This window comes from Bombina bombina, chromosome 1 (assembly GCF_027579735.1).
Source record: "Bombina bombina isolate aBomBom1 chromosome 1, aBomBom1.pri, whole genome shotgun sequence".
NCBI classification, from domain to species: domain Eukaryota; kingdom Metazoa; phylum Chordata; class Amphibia; order Anura; family Bombinatoridae; genus Bombina; species Bombina bombina.
Window position 1 is genome coordinate 79,031,104 of NC_069499.1, and position 17,740 is coordinate 79,048,843.

Consider the following 17,740-nt stretch of genomic DNA (forward strand, 5'->3'; position numbering starts at 1 on the left):
CGCTCAACGGAGGCTTTTTGCATGTGTCGGGTAGCACAGGTATTAGAAGTTGCAAGTAAAAAGTTTTCGCACTAGCTAACCCTATACGCGCATAAACTGAACGTTGAATATATCACAACCACTTTAATATATTCCTCATAGACTTCAGTGGAGCGCGAAAAGGGGAAAAAAAAACACCCTTACTGGGGCTCAAACCCGATCCAGTTTAACCAAGTGTGCTAACCGAACAAGAAATATGAATATTTCACATTCCAATGTTCTTCACATATCAGAATATGTTCTATTTATTCTTAAATACATATTTCTATATATATCTGATGTTTTTTTACTAAAAAATATCTATCTATACCTATATATCTATAATGATTATATACCTTAAAAAATAAACTGCTAGATTACGAGGTTTGCACGTTATTATCACCGCTCACTTTCCTACAGCGCTGGTATTTCAGGTTTTCATAAACTCGGCGTTAACAGGCAAGAAGAGTGTAGAGCAAAATTGAGCTCCATACCGCACTCCAATACCAGTGCTGCTGAAAGCCACGGTGAGCTGGTTTTACGTGCTCGTGCACGATTTCCCCATAGACATCAATGGGGAGAGCCAGCTGAAAAAAAGTCTAACACCTGCAAAAAAGCAGCGTAAAGCTCCGTAACGCAGTCCCATTCATTCCTATGGGAAACAAATTTTATGTTTACACCTAACACTCTAACATGAACCCCGAGTCTAAACACCCCTAATCTTATACTTATTATTACCCCCTAATTTGCCACCCCCGACATCGCAGACACCTACATTATACTTATTAACCCCTAATCTGCCGCCCCTAACATCGCCGCCACCTACCTACATTTATTAAACCCTAATCTGCCGCCCCCAACGTCGCCGCCACTAACACCCCCTAACTTAAATATAATTAAAATAAATCTAAATAAAAATTACTATCATTAACTAAATAATTCCTATTTAAAACTAAATACTTACCTGTAAAATAAACCCTAAACTAGCTACACTATAACTAATAGTTACATTGTAGCTAACTTAGGGTTTATTTTTATTTCACAGGCAAGTTTGTATTTATTTTAACTAGGTAGAATAGTTACTAAATAGTTATTAACTATTTACTAACTACCTTGTTAAAATAAATACAAATTTACCTGTAAAATAAAACCTAACCTAAGTTACAATAACACCTAACATTACACTACAATTAAATAAATTACATTAATTAAATACAATTACCTAAATTACAAAACATAAAAAAAACTAAATTACACAAAATAAAAAAAGAAATGATCAGATATTTAAACAAATTACACCTTATCTAATAGCCCTATCAAAATAAAAAAAAGCCCTCCCAAAATAAAAAAAAACCCCTAGCCTAAACTAAACTACCAATAGCCATTAAAAGGGCCTTTTGCGGGGCATTGCCACAAAGAAATCAGCTCTTTTACCTGTAAAAAAAAAATTAAACAACCCCCCAACAGTAAAACTCACCACCCACACAACCAACTCCCCAAATAAAATCCTAACTAAAAAAACCTAAGCTCCCCATTGCCCTGAAAAGGGCATTTGTATGGGCATTGTCCTTAAAAGGGCATTATGCTCTTTTTCAGCCCAAAAGACCTAAAAAAAAAAAAAACACACCAAAAAACCCTTAAAAAACCTAACACTAACCCCCGAAGATCCACTTACAGTTTTGAAGACCAGACATCCATCCTCAACGAAGCCGGGAGATGTCTTCATCCAAGCCGGCAGAAGTGGTCCTCTAGATGGGCAGAAGTCTTCATCCAGACGGCATCTTCTATCTTCATCCATCCGGCGCAGAGCGGCTCCATCTTCAAGACATCCGGCGCGGAGCATCCTCTTCTTCTGACGACTAACGACGAATGAAGGTTCCTTTAAATGACGTCATCCAAGATGGCGTCCCTTGAATTCCGATTGGCTGATAGAATTCTATCAGCCAATCGAAATTAAAGGTGAAAAAATCCTATTGGCTGATGCAATCAACCAATAGGATTGAGCTCGCATTCTATTGGCTGATTAGAACAGCCAATAGAATGCAAGCTTAACCCTATTGGCTGATTGGATGCCATCTGGATGAAGACTTCTGACCGTCTGGAGGACCACTTCTGCCGGCTTGGATGAAGACTACTCCCGGCTTCGTTGAGGACTTCTTGCCGCTTGGATGAAGACTTCTCCCGGCTTCGTTGAGGATGGATGTCGGGTCTTCAAAACTGTAAGTGGATCTTCAGGGGTTAGTGTTAGATTTTTTAAGGGTTTTTGGGTGGGTTTTATTTTTAGATTAGGGCTTTTTGGCTGAAAAAGAGCTAAATGCCCTTTTAAGGGCAATGCCCATACAAATGCCCTTTTCAGGGCAATGGGGAGCTTAGTTTTTTTAGTTAGGATTTTATTTGGGGGGTTGGTTGTGTGGGTGAGGGGTTTTACTGTTGGGGGGTTGTTTGTATTTTTTTTACAGGTAAAAGAGCTGATTTCTTTGGGGCAATGCCATGTAAAAGGCCCTTTTAAGGGCTATTGGTAGTTTAGTTTAGGCTAGGGGATTTTTTTATTTTGGGGGGGCTTTTTTATTTTGATAGGGCTATTAGATTAGGTGTAATTAGTTTTAATTGAAAAATACTTAGCTGCTCAGTTGCCGACACTTAATTTCAGTTCAGTTGAATAGATTTCTTTGTTGAAACAAAACACAAAAGCATGCAAAGAAGGTCACATTTTTCCTTTGTCCAGAAACTTTTGCCACTGATGTCTGTACATAGTTTGTCAAATCATTTTTCCAGCTCTAAAATTACAATGTACAGCTCTTCAGTTTAAGAATTGAGGGCCAGAATACAAGTGGAGCAGTATTAATGCTCCCGCTCACGCACTAACTCCGCTAGAAGTAAGCTTTTTGCATGCATCGTGTAGCGCATGTATTACAAGTTGAAAGTAAAATGTTAAGGTGCATATTTATCAAGCTCCGTATGGAGCTTGAAGCCTTGTGTTTCTGGCGAGCCTTCAGGCTCACCAGAAACACGTTATGAAGCAGCGGTCTAAAGACCGCTGCTCCATAACCTGTCCGCCTGTTCTGAGGCAGCGAACAGACATTGCTGAAAATCAACCCAATCCAATACGATCGGGTTGATTGACACCCCCTGCTGGCGGACGATTTGCCGCGAATCTGCAGGGGATGGCGTTGCACCAGCAGTTCACAAGAACTGCTGGTGCAATGAAATAAGCCCCAAACTGTTAAAGAATTCCCCCAAAGAAGTCAAGGGAGCAAAAAAGTTGGAAAAAAAGAACATCCTACTCACTAGCGATGGGCGAATGTTTCGCAACAACAAATTTTAACACATTTGTTTGTTCGTTTCAAATGTTTATACAGCATTCTAATATTCGTTTAATGTTATAGTATTTCTAATGCATTCTTTAAATGTATTTTTCGAATGATGCAATATTCAAAATAGAAATATTCGAATTGATATATTTGTATCTATTATGTATCAATTTACTAAATTCCCTACCACATGAACTTTTGAACTTCTGAAAAGTATTTGTTAAATTGAATGTTCCATTCAAAATTTCGAATGTGGAAATTCAATCTAATTATGAACATTCGAATTTGAAAATGACATTTGAAAACTGTAAATAGCATTCTATTATAGAATTTTTAAGAATATTCGTTCTTATCAACATTCGATTATGTAAATCGAATTTCTACAATAACATTCATTCTAACATTCGAATATAAACACATTCGCCCATCCCTACTACTCATGTGCAAACCCGATCTCATAGTCTCATGGGCGCTAACCTGACATGAAAATATGAATAATTCACATAGCAAAATATCTTCTATCTATTCATAAATACATACATATATATATATACAGGTATATATATATATATATATACAGTATATATATATATATATATATATATATATACTGTATATATAAAGAACGAAAAGAAAGTGGTGTGACCTGGGCGCTGAGAAATAAGTGCTATGAAGCAAAAGTATGCTGCCAAAATCCACCTATTGTGTTATCTGAATCCCCTTAAATCCAGAGGCACAATACAAAAGAATATTATAAGATAAAAGGAGGTTTGTGGATTGGCGCAAAATCACGAAATCACAAACACACACAAATCTCAATGATTGTAATGTGTCAACAATTTGGTGATAGTAGATAGCAGATGGTATCAGATAGAGCTAAAACAATTATTGTAGGTTCTAAATCTATTAGAACCACAAAATAGTAAAAATAGTAATAGTCAAATACATAAACAGTATACAAATATCTGCACAGTTTAAATATGGGTTAGTAAAGTTCATATTGAGTCCCAGCAGATACTGGTTAATATAAAGTGGATAGATTATGTACAGTCCACAGTCAATTGATAAAATGAGGAAGATAGGAGGCAAGAATCCTGGTCCCTTTCAGGTATCTACTTACGCTCTTCAACCTCAATCAATATGAGGTAAGGGCCTCACAGTGTAGGGGTAGTCTGTTCACAGACACCAGACGTATCTTGTCTCCTTGCAATGTTGTCAAACTTTGTCCAGAGATGTGGTCCAAATTATCCTTGCGGACAGGAGCTTCCAAGCAGCAAGACAGCCGTTCTCCCTTGAAACAAGCCAAATCAGCCTAGTTTTTTAGTTTGTTTCAAGGGAGAACGGCTGCGTGTTCGCGTAATACGAGCTTGCGCGTAACTGTTAGTGTGCTTCTAATGGGCAATGGCATGAATGTCTCCTAATAGAAAAACAGTATTATACTTTCATTGCACTCTGTATTACGTTGTTTTAGTATTTAATTTACCCAAACTTCATTTTAGTGTTAGAGCTTGTATTTTAAGAATGCTAGATTCGAATTGTAGCCCAATTATATCTGTTAGCAAACCTTTGCATTATTTGTTTCCCTCCCATAAAAAGTATTTTAAGTTCAAATCTGCAGAAAATTTTCTGTGGGGCAAAAAAAAGTGCTGAGAAAATGTCAGGATCCCATAGCCAATCAGGGAAATGCTCTCAAACTACATATTGAGCAGGCTATGAGGCCTATTTAAGAAAGGTCTTGAGGACCTGATCCGACAGTATGGATCAGGTCCGCAAGACCTCGCTGAATGCGGAGAGCAATACACTCTCCGTATTCAGCATTGCACCAGCAGCTCACAAGAGCTTTGCGGCCGCCAGCAGGGGGTGTCAATCAACCCCATCGTATTCGATCGGGTTGAATTGCGGCGATTCCTGTCCGCCTGCTCAGAGCAGGCGGACAGGGTTATGGAGCAGCGGTCTTTAGACCGCTGCTCCATAACTTGTGTTTCTGGCGAGTCTGAAGACTCGCCAGAAACACGGGCCGTCAAACTCCATCAGGAGCTTGATAGATAGGCCCCTATGCCTTCACTCCTTGCTCTGGCATTAGAGTAATTGATGTTCCTGCTTCCTGTTTGTTGCTTGATTTCCTGCTTGGGACCTTGCCTTAGTTTGGATACTTGCAACCTGCTTTTGTACTTTGTACTGTCCTGACCTTGTCTCTGCATGTGGCACAGTTAATACTACTTCTTGTACTTTTACTTGTACTTAACTCCAGTACCTTACTGCCTGCTGTGCCTATTTGTTGTCCTGTCTTCAGTACTGCCTTTGCTGCTGCTTGCAGCTTGTATTCAGCACCTTGTTTTCATTTGCTTAGTCCAGAAGCGGGCATTCTCTTCGCTTTGCCCAGGAGGGGGCATTTCCTTTGCTTAGCCCAGAAGTGGGCATTTCCTTTGCTTAGCCCCGGAACGGTTAGCCCAGAAGCGGGTATTCCCTTCACTTTGCCCAGGAGAAGGCATTTTCTTTGCTTAGCCCAGAAGTGGGCATTTCCTTTGCATAGCCCAGAAACAAACATTTCCTTTGCATAGCCCAGAAATAGACATTTTCTTTGGTTAGTCCAGAAGCAGGCATTTCCTTTGCTTAGCCCAGAAACAGTCATTTCCTTTGCTTAGCTCAGAAGCAGGCATTTCCTTTGCTTAGCTCAGAAGCAGGCATTTCCTTTGCTTAGCCCAGAAACAGGCATTTCCTTTGCTGAGCTCAGAAACAGGCATTTCCTTTGCTTAGCTCAGAAGCGGGCATTTCCTTTGCTTAGCCCAGAAACAGGCATTTACTTCAGTTAGCCCAGGAGCGGGCGTTTCCTTTGTGTAGCCCAGAAGTGGGTCTTCCATTAATTGGCTCTTGTCTGTCTGAACATGTACCTGAACATCAGCTACATTGGTTTGTACAGTTTTATTCAGTTAACTCTTGATTGTACCTGTTTCTTGTTTTCCAGTTTAATCCATTTCAGGACATTACTTGCTATTTGCCTGTGTAACTTTCTTCTTATAAACAGGACTGTTGTATATATTTGAGTCTCCACTTCATTGCTGGGCAATCTGCCCAGTTTCCTGCTAACCCTGCCATGGGGCACCATCCTACTAATGAGGCTAGAAGCATGGACCTAAGACTGTATTGGTTTGTAGGGGGTTCCAATATTGACAACAATACAAATGAATTAAAAAGGCAATATCCTTGTTAAATAGAAAGGCAAGTGTTGTCAGTTACTCTGGGCTCCCAACTATTGCCTTTCTATTCAACAAGGACTTTGCCTTTTTAATTCATTTGTATTTTTGTCGATAAATATTGGAACCCCCTACAACCAATACAGTCTTGGATCCATTGGTACTGAGTGCATCACTTAGAGCTATAGTAGCTCAAAATCATGTGAGTCATTTTCTTATTGTTCTTAAAGGGATATTCTCATATGGTTTAACACTATGGTGTCCATTTATCATTGTGCGTACGGACATGATCCGCTATAGCGAACCATGTCCGCCGCACATCAATAAATGCCGACAGCATACACTGTCATCATTTATCATTGCACCCTCAGTTCTTAGGAACTGCTGGTGCAACGCCACCCCCTGCAGATTTGGGGCCAATTGGCTGCCAGCAGGGGTCTTTAGACCGCTGCTTCATAACTTGTGAAGGCTCACCAGAAACACAGGATATCAAGCTCCATTCGGAACTTGGTAAATAGACCCCCATATGAAAGTTTCTTTCCATTTTCTTTAGGTATGAAGATCTTCTTTGAACATTGTTCCATGTCCTTTTAGTGCACAGTGTTGTATGGTATCATTTTCTTTTCTTTTTGTCATATTTTGGTCTGATTATACGCATTGTTATAATTTTATTATATTAATTTTACTGTTCTTCATTTAAAGTTGCTAGCATTCTTTGGATACTGAGAACAAAATGTGTACTTTAAGCTTAATGTGCTTAGTTGGATTCAATGTGTAAATGTTTGCTTGTTTTTAAAAAAATAAATAAAACAAACCTGATGTGTTATATCATATATATATATATATATATATATATATATTGCATACAAAGAGAGAAGCGCTCTACCAGGAATGAACAACAGCTCAGTGGCTTGTTCTATGGCGATTTACCACCCGGAGGCAGCTTCTTTTAGACCAGTGTGCTTTTCACAGAAGAAAACTTTCCTGAAGTATATCAGTCTGATCCCGCCAAGTAAGGTCAGTCCAGCCCTGAAATACCAGGCAATTCTCCTCTGAACAAGGAACATGACAACCCCAGACCATCGTTTCGGCCTCCTATGGGCCTCGTCAGTGAGGTGCAGCCACATTCCTCTAAGCACACTGGGCAAGGAGTCCACGTCTGGTTTCCCCCATCACCCATAGGGAGACTTCCCCAGGGTTATACTAATTTGCATACAAAGAGAGAAGCGCTCTACCAGGAACGAACAACAGCTCTGTATTTCGGGGCTGGACTGACCTTACTTGGCAGGATCAGGCTGATATACTTCAGGAAAGTTTTCTTCTGTGAAAAGCACACTGGTCTAAAAGAAGCTGCCTCCGGGTGGTAAATCGCCATAGAACAAGCCACTGAGCTGTTGTTCGTTCCTGGTAGAGCGCTTTTCTCTTTGTATGCAAATTATTATAACCCTGGGGAAGTCTCCCTATGGGTGATGGGGGAAACCAGACGTGGACTCCTTGCCCAGTGTGCTTAGAGGAATGTGGCTGCACCTCACTGACGAGGCCCATAGGAGGCCGAAACGATCATCTGGGGTTGTCATGTTCCTTGTTCAGAGGAGAATTGCCTGGTATTTCGGGGCTGGACTGACCTTACTTGGCAGGATCAGACTGATATACTTCAGGAAAGTTTTCTTCTGTGAAAAGCACACTGGTCTAAAAGAAGCTGCCTCCGGGTGGTAAATCGCCATAGAACAAGCCACTGAGCTGTTGTTCGTTCCTGGTAGAGCGCTTCTCTCTTTGTATGCAAATTATTATAACCCTGGGGAAGTCTCCCTATGGGTGATGGGGGAAACCAGACGTGGACTCCTTGCCCAGTGTGCTTAGAGGAATGTGGCTGCACCTCACTGACGAGGCCCATAGGAGGCCGAAACGATCGTCTGGGGTTGTCATGTTCCTTGTTCAGAGGAGAATTACCTGGTATTTCGGGGCTGGACTGACCTTACTTGGCAGGATCAGACTGATATACTTCAGGAAAGTTTTCTTCTGTGAAAAGCACACTGGTCTAAAAGAAGCTGCCTCCGGGTGGTAAATCGCCATAGAACAAGCCACTGAGCTGTTGTTCGTTCCTGGTAGAGCGCTTCTCTCTTTGTATGCAAATTATTATAACCCTGGGGAAGTCTCCCTATGGGTGATGGGGGAAACCAGACGTGGACTCCTTGCCCAGTGTGCTTAGAGGAATGTGGCTGCACCTCACTGACGAGGCCCATAGGAGGCCGAAACGATCGTCTGGGGTTGTCATGTTCCTTGTTCAGAGGAGAATTGCCTGGTATTTCGGGGCTGGACTGACCTTACTTGGCAGGATCAGACTGATATACTTCAGGAAAGTTTTCTTCTGTGAAAAGCACACTGGTCTAAAAGAAGCTGCCTCCGGGTGGTAAATCGCCATAGAACAAGCCACTGAGCTGTTGTTCATTCCTGGTAGAGCGCTTCTCTCTTTGTATGCAAATTATTATAACCCTGGGGAAGTCTCCCTATGGGTGATGGGGGAAACCAGACGTGGACTCCTTGCCCAGTGTGCTTAGAGGAATGTGGCTGCACCTCACTGACGAGGCCCATAGGAGGCCGAAACGATCGTCTGGGGTTGTCATGTTCCTTGTTCAGAGGAGAATTGCCTGGTATTTCGGGGCTGGACTGACCTTACTTGGCAGGATCAGACTGATATACTTCAGGAAAGTTTTCTTCTGTGAAAAGCACACTGGTCTAAAAGAAGCTGCCTCCGGGTGGTAAATCGCCATAGAACAAGCCACTGAGCTGTTGTTCGTTCCTGGTAGAGCGCTTCTCTCTTTGTATGCAAATTATTATAACCCTGGGGAAGTCTCCCTATGGGTGATGGGGGAAACCAGACGTGGACTCCTTGCCCAGTGTGCTTAGAGGAATGTGGCTGCACCTCACTGACGAGGCCCATAGGAGGCCGAAACGATCGTCTGGGGTTGTCATGTTCCTTGTTCAGAGGAGAATTGCCTGGTATTTCGGGGCTGGACTGACCTTACTTGGCAGGATCAGACTGATATACTTCAGGAAAGTTTTCTTCTGTGAAAAGCACACTGATCTAAAAGAAGCTGCCTCCGGGTGGTAAATCGCCATAGAACAAGCCACTGAGCTGTTGTTCGTTCCTGGTAGAGCGCTTCTCTCTTTGTATGCAAATTATATATATATATATATATATATATATATATATATATATATATATATATATATATACATATATATATATATATATATATATTTATATTTATATTTACTATGATTTCTGATATGTAATATAAACACACACACACACACATATATATATATATATATATATATATATATATAGTATATACACAGTATATATTTATACACACACACACACAAATACATATTACATATATTGTGTGTGTGAGACATCGCATCTATTTATCAAAGCGTCAACTTACCTGCATTCGCCGGCACCAATACACTCGCCTAAGATCACCTAACATCGATGCCGCGGACCTGAATATGTTCTCCAAAATTATCAAAAAAGCTGTCAAAAAGCCACGCACCAAGTACGGGGTGATGAGCAGCGGACTGTTGTTAACTAACAGTCATCGATTTCGCTGCTCTTCGGCTTTTTCACAGCTTCATTGGTACCCTGTCACTAAACACCCACACTATACTATACTGTTTACCCCGGACCCCGCCGCAACTCTAATAAATGTATTAACCCCTAAACCGCCGCTCACGGACCCCGCTGCAACTAAATAAAGTTTTTAACCCCTAAACCACCGCTCCCGGAGCCCACCGCCACCTACATTATACTTGTTAACCCCTAATCTGCCGCCCCTACACCGCCGCCACCTACATTATATTTATTAACCCCTAATCTGCCCCCCCTACACCGCCGCCACCTACATTATATTTATTAACCCCTAATCTGCCCCCCCTAAACTGCTGCCACTATATTAAATTTATTAACCCCTAATCCTAAATCTAACCCTAACCCTAACACCCCCTAACTTAAATATAATTTAAATAAATCTAAATAAAATTACTTTAATTAACAAAATTATTCCTATTTAAAACTAAATACTTACCTATAAAATAAACCCTAAAATAGCTACAATATAACTAATAGTTACATTGTAGCTAGCCGCCAGCAGGGGGGGGTGTCAATCAACCCCATCGTATTTGTTCGGGTTGATTTGCGGCGATGGGTTATGGAGCAGCGGTCTTTAGACCGCTGCTCCATAACTTGTGTTTCTGGCGAGTCTGAAGACTCGCCAGAAACACGGGCCGTCAAACTCCATCCGGAGCTTGAAAGATAGGCCCCTATGCCTTCACTCCTTGCTCTGGCATTAGAGTAATTGATGTTCCTGCTTCCTGTTTGTTGACCTTGCCTTAGTTTGGATACTTGCAACCTGCTTTTGAACTTTGTACTGTCCTGACCTTGTCTCTGCATGTGGCACAGTTAATACTACTTCTTGTACTTTTACTTGTACTTAACTCCAGTACCTTACTGCCTGCTGTGCCTATTTGTTGTCCTGTCTTCAGTACTGCCTTTGCTGCTGCTTGCAGCTTGTATTCAGCACCTTGTTTTCATTTGCTTAGTCCAGAAGCGGGCATTCTCCAGAAACAGGTATTTCCTTTGCTTAGCCCAGAAACAGTCATTTCCCAGAAACAGGCATTTACTTCAGTTAGCCCAGGAGCGGGCATTTCCTTTGCTTAACCCAGAAACAGTCATTTCCTTTGCTTAGCTCAGAAGCGGGCATTTCCTTTGCTTAGCCCAGAAACAGGCATTTCCTTTGCTTAGCCCAGAAACAGGCATTTCCTTTGCTTAGCTCAGAAGCAGGCATTTCCTTTGCTTAGCTCAGAAGCAGGCATTTCCTTTGCTTAGCCCAGAAACAGGCATTTCCTTTGCTTAGCCCAGAAACAGTCATTTCCTTTGCTTAGCTCAGAAGCAGGCATTTTCTTTGCTTAGCCCAGAAACAGACATTTCCTTTGCTTAGCTCAGAAGCAGTCATTTCCTTTGCTTAGCTCAGAAGCAGGCATTTCCTTTGCTTAGCTCAGAAGCAGGCATTTCCTTTGCTTAGCCCAGAAACAGGCATTTCCTTTGCTTAGCCCAGAAACAGTCATTTCCTTTGCTTAGCCCAGAAACAGGCATTTCCTTTGCTTAGCTCAGAAGCAGGCATTTCCTTTGCTTAGCCCAGAAACAGGCATTTCCTTTGCTTAGCCCAGAAACAGGCATTTCCTTTGCTTAGCTCAGAAACAGTCATTTCCTTTGCTTAGCTCAGAAGCAGGCATTTCCTTTGCTTAGCCCAGAAACAGTCATTTCCTTTGCTTAGCTCAGAAGCGGGCATTTCCTTTGCTTAGCCCAGAAACAGGCATTTACTTCAGTTAGCCCAGGAGCGGGCGTTTCCTTTGCTTAGCCCAGAAACAGTAATTTCCTTTGCTTAGCTCAGAAGCAGGCATTTCCTTTGCTTAGCCCAGAAACAGTCATTTCCTTTGCTTAGCTCAGAAGCAGGCATTTCCTTTGCTTAGCCCAGAAACAGGCATTTCCTTTGCTTAGCCCAGAAACAGGCATTTCCTTTGCTTAGCTCAGAAGCAGGCATTTCCTTTGCTTAGCTCAGAAGCAGGCATTTCCTTTGCTTAGCCCAGAAACAGGCATTTCCTTTGCTTAGCCCAGAAACAGTCATTTCCTTTGCTTAGCTCAGAAGCAGGCATTTTCTTTACTTAGCCCAGAAACAGGCATTTCCTTTGCTTAGCTCAGAAGCAGTCATTTCCTTTGCTTAGCTCAGAAGCAGGCATTTCCTTTGCTTAGCTCAGAAGCAGGCATTTCCTTTGCTTAGCCCAGAAACAGGCATTTCCTTTGCTTAGCCCAGAAACAGTCATTTCCTTTGCTTAGCCCAGAAACAGGCATTTCCTTTGCTTAGCTCAGAAGCAGGCATTTCCTTTGCTTAGCTCAGAAGCAGGCATTTCCTTTGCTTAGCCCAGAAACAGGCATTTCCTTTGCTGAGCTCAGAAGCAGGCATTTCCTTTGCTTAGCTCAGAAGCAGGCATTTCCTTTGCTTAGCCCAGAAACAGGCATTTCCTTTGCTTAGCTCAGAAGCAGGCATTTCCTTTGCTTAGCCCAGAAACAGGCATTTCCTTTGCTTAGCTCAGAAGCGGGCATTTCCTTTGCTTAGCCCAGAAACAGGAATTTACTTCAGTTAGCCCAGGAGAGGGCGTTTCCTTTTGTTTAGCCCAGAAGTGGGTCTTCCATTAATTGGCTCTTGTCTGTCTGAACATGTACCTGAACATCAGCTACATTGGTTTGTACAGTTTTATTCAGTTAACTCTTGATTGTACCTGTTTCTTGTTTTCCAGTTTAATCCATTTCAGGACATTACTTGCTATTTGCCTGTGTAACTTTCTTCTTATAAACAGGACTGTTGTATATATTTGAGTCTCCACTTCATTGCTGGGCAATCTGCCCAGTTTCCTGCTAACCCTGCCATGGGGCACCATCCTGCTAATGAGGCTAGAAACATGGACCTAAGACTGTATTGGTTTGTAGGGGGTTCCAATATTGACAACAATACAAATGAATTAAAAAGGCAATATCCTTGTTAAATAGAAAGGCAATTGTTGTCAGTTACTCTGGGGTCCCAAATATTGCCTTTCTATTCAACAAGGACTTTGCCTTTTTAATTCATTTGTATTTTTGTCGATAAATATTGGAACCCCCTACAACCAATACAGTCTTGGATCCATTGGTACTGAGTGCATCACTTAGAGCTATAGTAGCTCAAAATCATGTGAGTCATTTTCTTATTGTTCTTAAATGGATAATCTCATATGGTTTAACACTATGGTGTCCATTTATCATTGTGCGTACGGACATGATCCGCTATAGCGAACCATGTCCGCCGCACATCAATAAATGCCGACAGCATACACTGTCATCATTTATCATTGCACCCTCAGTTCTTAGGAACTGCTGGTGCAACGCCACCCCATGCACATTCGGAACTTGGTAAATAGACCCCCATATGAAAGTTTCTTTCCATTTTCTTTAGGTATGAAGATCTTCTTTGAACATTGTTCCATGTCCTTTTAGTGCACAGTGTTGTATGGTATCATTTTCTTTTCTTTTTGTCATATTTTGGTCTGATTATACACATTGTTATAATTTTATTATATTAATTTTACTGTTCTTCATTTAAAGTTGCTAGCATTCTTTGGATACTGAGAACAAAATGTGTACATTAAAGGATTCCAAAACTTTACTATTTTAGGCACAACATGACCATCAATTTCTAATCACCAACGTTTATATTGCATAACCTACCTACTTTTACAGGAAAACGATTGTTCATAATAATATAAAATTATAATTTATGTTTCCATGATGACGTCAGTAAATCCAACCCTCTATTATGGGCAGATCACTACCAAACTCAATAGCCAATCCTATTGCGATTTCTTGAATATCATTAACTGACGATTCTGTCACCCCTTAAATGCGCATTGCGATCCGCTCACTCACGCATGCGCATATACTATCTCTGTTACCTCACTTACCTGCTGGTTTGATGGTGAGTGATGTGTACTATGACGAGTCCTGAATATCGCGCATGCGCAAAGCTATGTGACGTACACTATGACAAGTCCTGAATATCGCGCATGCGCAAAGCTACATTTGTCCGCCATTTTCATAACCCAGGTTATCGTTAATGATTTGAGGATGCTAAAGACTAGCAGAACGGTGGGTTTGGAAAACAATTTATTTTCAATGTTAAAAATATAATAAATGGTAGTAATAGGAAACGCAATGCCAATTACAAATATAGGTGGAATGTATTAATCTTGCAATTGAAGATTAGTTTTTCTCATGGTTTAGTGTCCCTTTAAGCTTAATGTGCTTAGTTGGATTCAATGTTTAAATGTTTGCTTGTTTTAAAAAAATAAATAAAACAAACCTGATGCGTTATATTATATATATATATATATATATATATATATATATATATATATATATATATATATATATATATATATTTATATTTACTATGATTTCTGATATGTAATATAAACACACACACACACACACACATATATATATATATATATATATATATACATACAGTATATACACAGTATATATTTATACACACACAAATACATATTACAAATTCTACTCAGAGTGTGTGTGTGAGACATTGGCATCTATTTATCAAAGCGTCAACTTACCTGCATTCACCGGCACCAATGCGCTCGCCTAAGATCGCCTAACATCGCTGCCGCGGACATGAATATGTTCTCCAAAATTATCAAAAAAGCTGTCAAAAAGCCGCGCACCAAGTACGGGGTGATGAGCAGCGGACTGTTGTTAACTAACAGTCATCGATCTCGCTGCTCTTCGGCTTTTTCACAGCTTTATTGGTACCCTGTCACTAAACACCCACACTATACTATACTGTTTAGCCCCTATACCGCCACTCCCGGACCCCGCCGCAACTCTAATAAATGTATTAACCCCTAAACCGCTGCTCACGGACCCCGCTGCAACTAAATAAAGTTTTTAACCCCTAAACCGCCACTCCCGGAGCCCACCGCCACCTACATTATACTTGTTAACCCCTAATCTGCCGCCCCTACACCGCCGCCACCTACATTATATTTATTAACCCCTAATCTGCCCCCCCTACACCCACGCCACCTACATTATATTTATTAACCCCTAATCTGCCCCCCCTACACCGCCGCCACTATATTAAATTTATTAACCCCTAATCTGTCCCCCCTACACCGCCGCCACTATATTAAATGTATTAACCCCTAATCTGCCCCCCCTACACCGCCGCCACCTACATTATATTTATTAACCCCCAATCTGCCCCCCCTACACCGCCGCCACTATATTAAATTTATTAACCCCTAATCTGTCCCCCCTACACCGCCGCCACTATATTAAATTTATTAACCCCTAATCTGTCCCCCCTACACCGCTGCCACTATATTAAATTTAGTAACCCCTAAACCTAAGTCTAACCCTAACCCTAACACCCCCTAACTTAAATATAATTTAAATAAATCTAAATAAAATTACTATAATTAACTAAATTATTCCTATTTAAAACTAAATACTTACCTATAAAATAAACCCTAAAATAGCTACAATATAACTAATAATTACATTGTAGCTAGCTTAGGATTTATTTTTATTTTACAGGCAACTGTATTTATTTTAACTAGGTAGAATAGTTATTAACTATTTAATAACTACCTAGCTAAAATAAAGACAAATTTACCTGTAAAATAAAACCTAACCTAAGTTACAATTACACCTAACACTACACTATAATTAAATTAATTCCCTAAATTAACTACAATTAAATACAATTATCTAAAGTACGAAAGAAAACCCCACTAAATTACAGAAAATAATAAAATAATTATGTTTGTTAAACTAATTACACCTAATCTAATCCACCTAATAAAATAAAAAGCCCCCCAAAATAATAAAAGGGCCTTTTGCGGGGCATTGCCCCAAAGTAATCAGCTCTTTTACCTGTAAAAAAAAGTACAATACCCCCCCAACATTGAAGTTCAATCCTATTGGCTGATCCTATCAGCCAATAGGATTGAGCTCGCATTCTATTGGCTGATTGGATCAGCCAATAGGATTGAGCTCGCATTCTATTGGCTGATTGGATCAGCCAATAGGATTGAACTTCAATCCTATTGGCTGATTGCATCAACCAATAGAATTTTTCCTACCTTAATTCCGATTGGCTCATAGAATTCTATCAGCCAATCGTAATTGAAGGGACTCCATCTTGGATGATGTCACTTAAAGGAACCTTCATTCGTCGGGTAGTCGTCGGCCAGGAAGGATGCTCCGCGCCGGATGTCTTGAAGATCGAGCCGCTCCGCGCCGGATGGATGAAGATTGAAGATGCCGTCTGGATGAAGGCTTCTGCCCATCTCGAGGACCTCTTCTGCCCGGCTTGGATGAAGACTTCTGCCCGTCTGGAGGACCACTTCGCCCGGCTTCGTTGAGGACTTCGGCCCAGTTGGGTGAAGACTTCTCAAGGTAAGGTGATCTTCAAGGGGTTAGTGTTAGGTTTTTTTAAGGGGGGATTGGGTGGGTTTAGAGTAGGGTTGGGTGTGTGGGTGATGGGTTTTAATGTTGGGGGGGTATTGTTCTTTTTTTTACAGGTAAAAGAGCTGATCACTTTGGGGCAATGCCACGCAAAAGGCCCTTTTAAGGGCTATTTGTAATTTAGTATAGGGTAGGGCTTTTTATTATTTTGGGGGGCTTTTTTATTTTTTTAGGGGGATTAGATTAGGTGTAGTTTAAAAAACTTGTAATTATTTTATTATTTTCTGTAATTTAGTGTTTTTTTTCCCCGTACTTTAGATAATTGTATTTAATTGTAGTTAATTTAGGTAATTAATTTAATTTAGTGTAGTGTTAGATGTAATTGTAATTTAGGTTAGGTTTTATTTTACAGGTAAATTTGTCTTTATTTTAGCTAGGTAGTTATTAAATAGTTAATAACTATTTAATAACTATTCTACCTAGTTAAAATAAATACAAAGTTGCCTGTAAAATAAAAATAAACCCTAAGCTAGCTACAATGTAACTATTAGTTATATTGTAGCTAGCTTAGGGTTTATTTTATAGGTAAGTATTTAGTTTTAAATAGGAATAATTTAGTTAATTATAGTAATTTTATTTATATTTATTTTAATTATATTTAAGTTAGGGGGTGTTAAGGTTAGACTTAGGTTTAGGGGTTAATAAATATAATGTAGGTGGCGGCGGTGTAGGGGGGGCAGATTAGGGGTTAATAAATATCATGTAGGTGGCGGTGGGCTCCAAGAGCGGCGGTTTAGGGGTTAAACACTTTATTTAGTTGTGGCGGGGTCAGTGAGTGGCGGATTAGGGGTAAATAAGTATAATGCAGGTGGCGGTGGTGTAGGGGGGGCAGATTAGGGGTGTTTAGACTTGGGGTACATGTTAGGCTGTTAGGTGTAGACATTACCATAGGAATCAATGGGACATCGGGCAGCAGCGAACATAAGCTTGCACTGCTTTCAGACTCCTATTGATTCCTATGGCATCCGCCGCCTCCAGGGCGGCGGATTGAAAACCAGGTATGCTGGGCCAGAAAAGTGCCGAGCGTACCTGCTAGTTAGTAGTCAGATTGTGCCGAACTTGCATTTGTAACATCT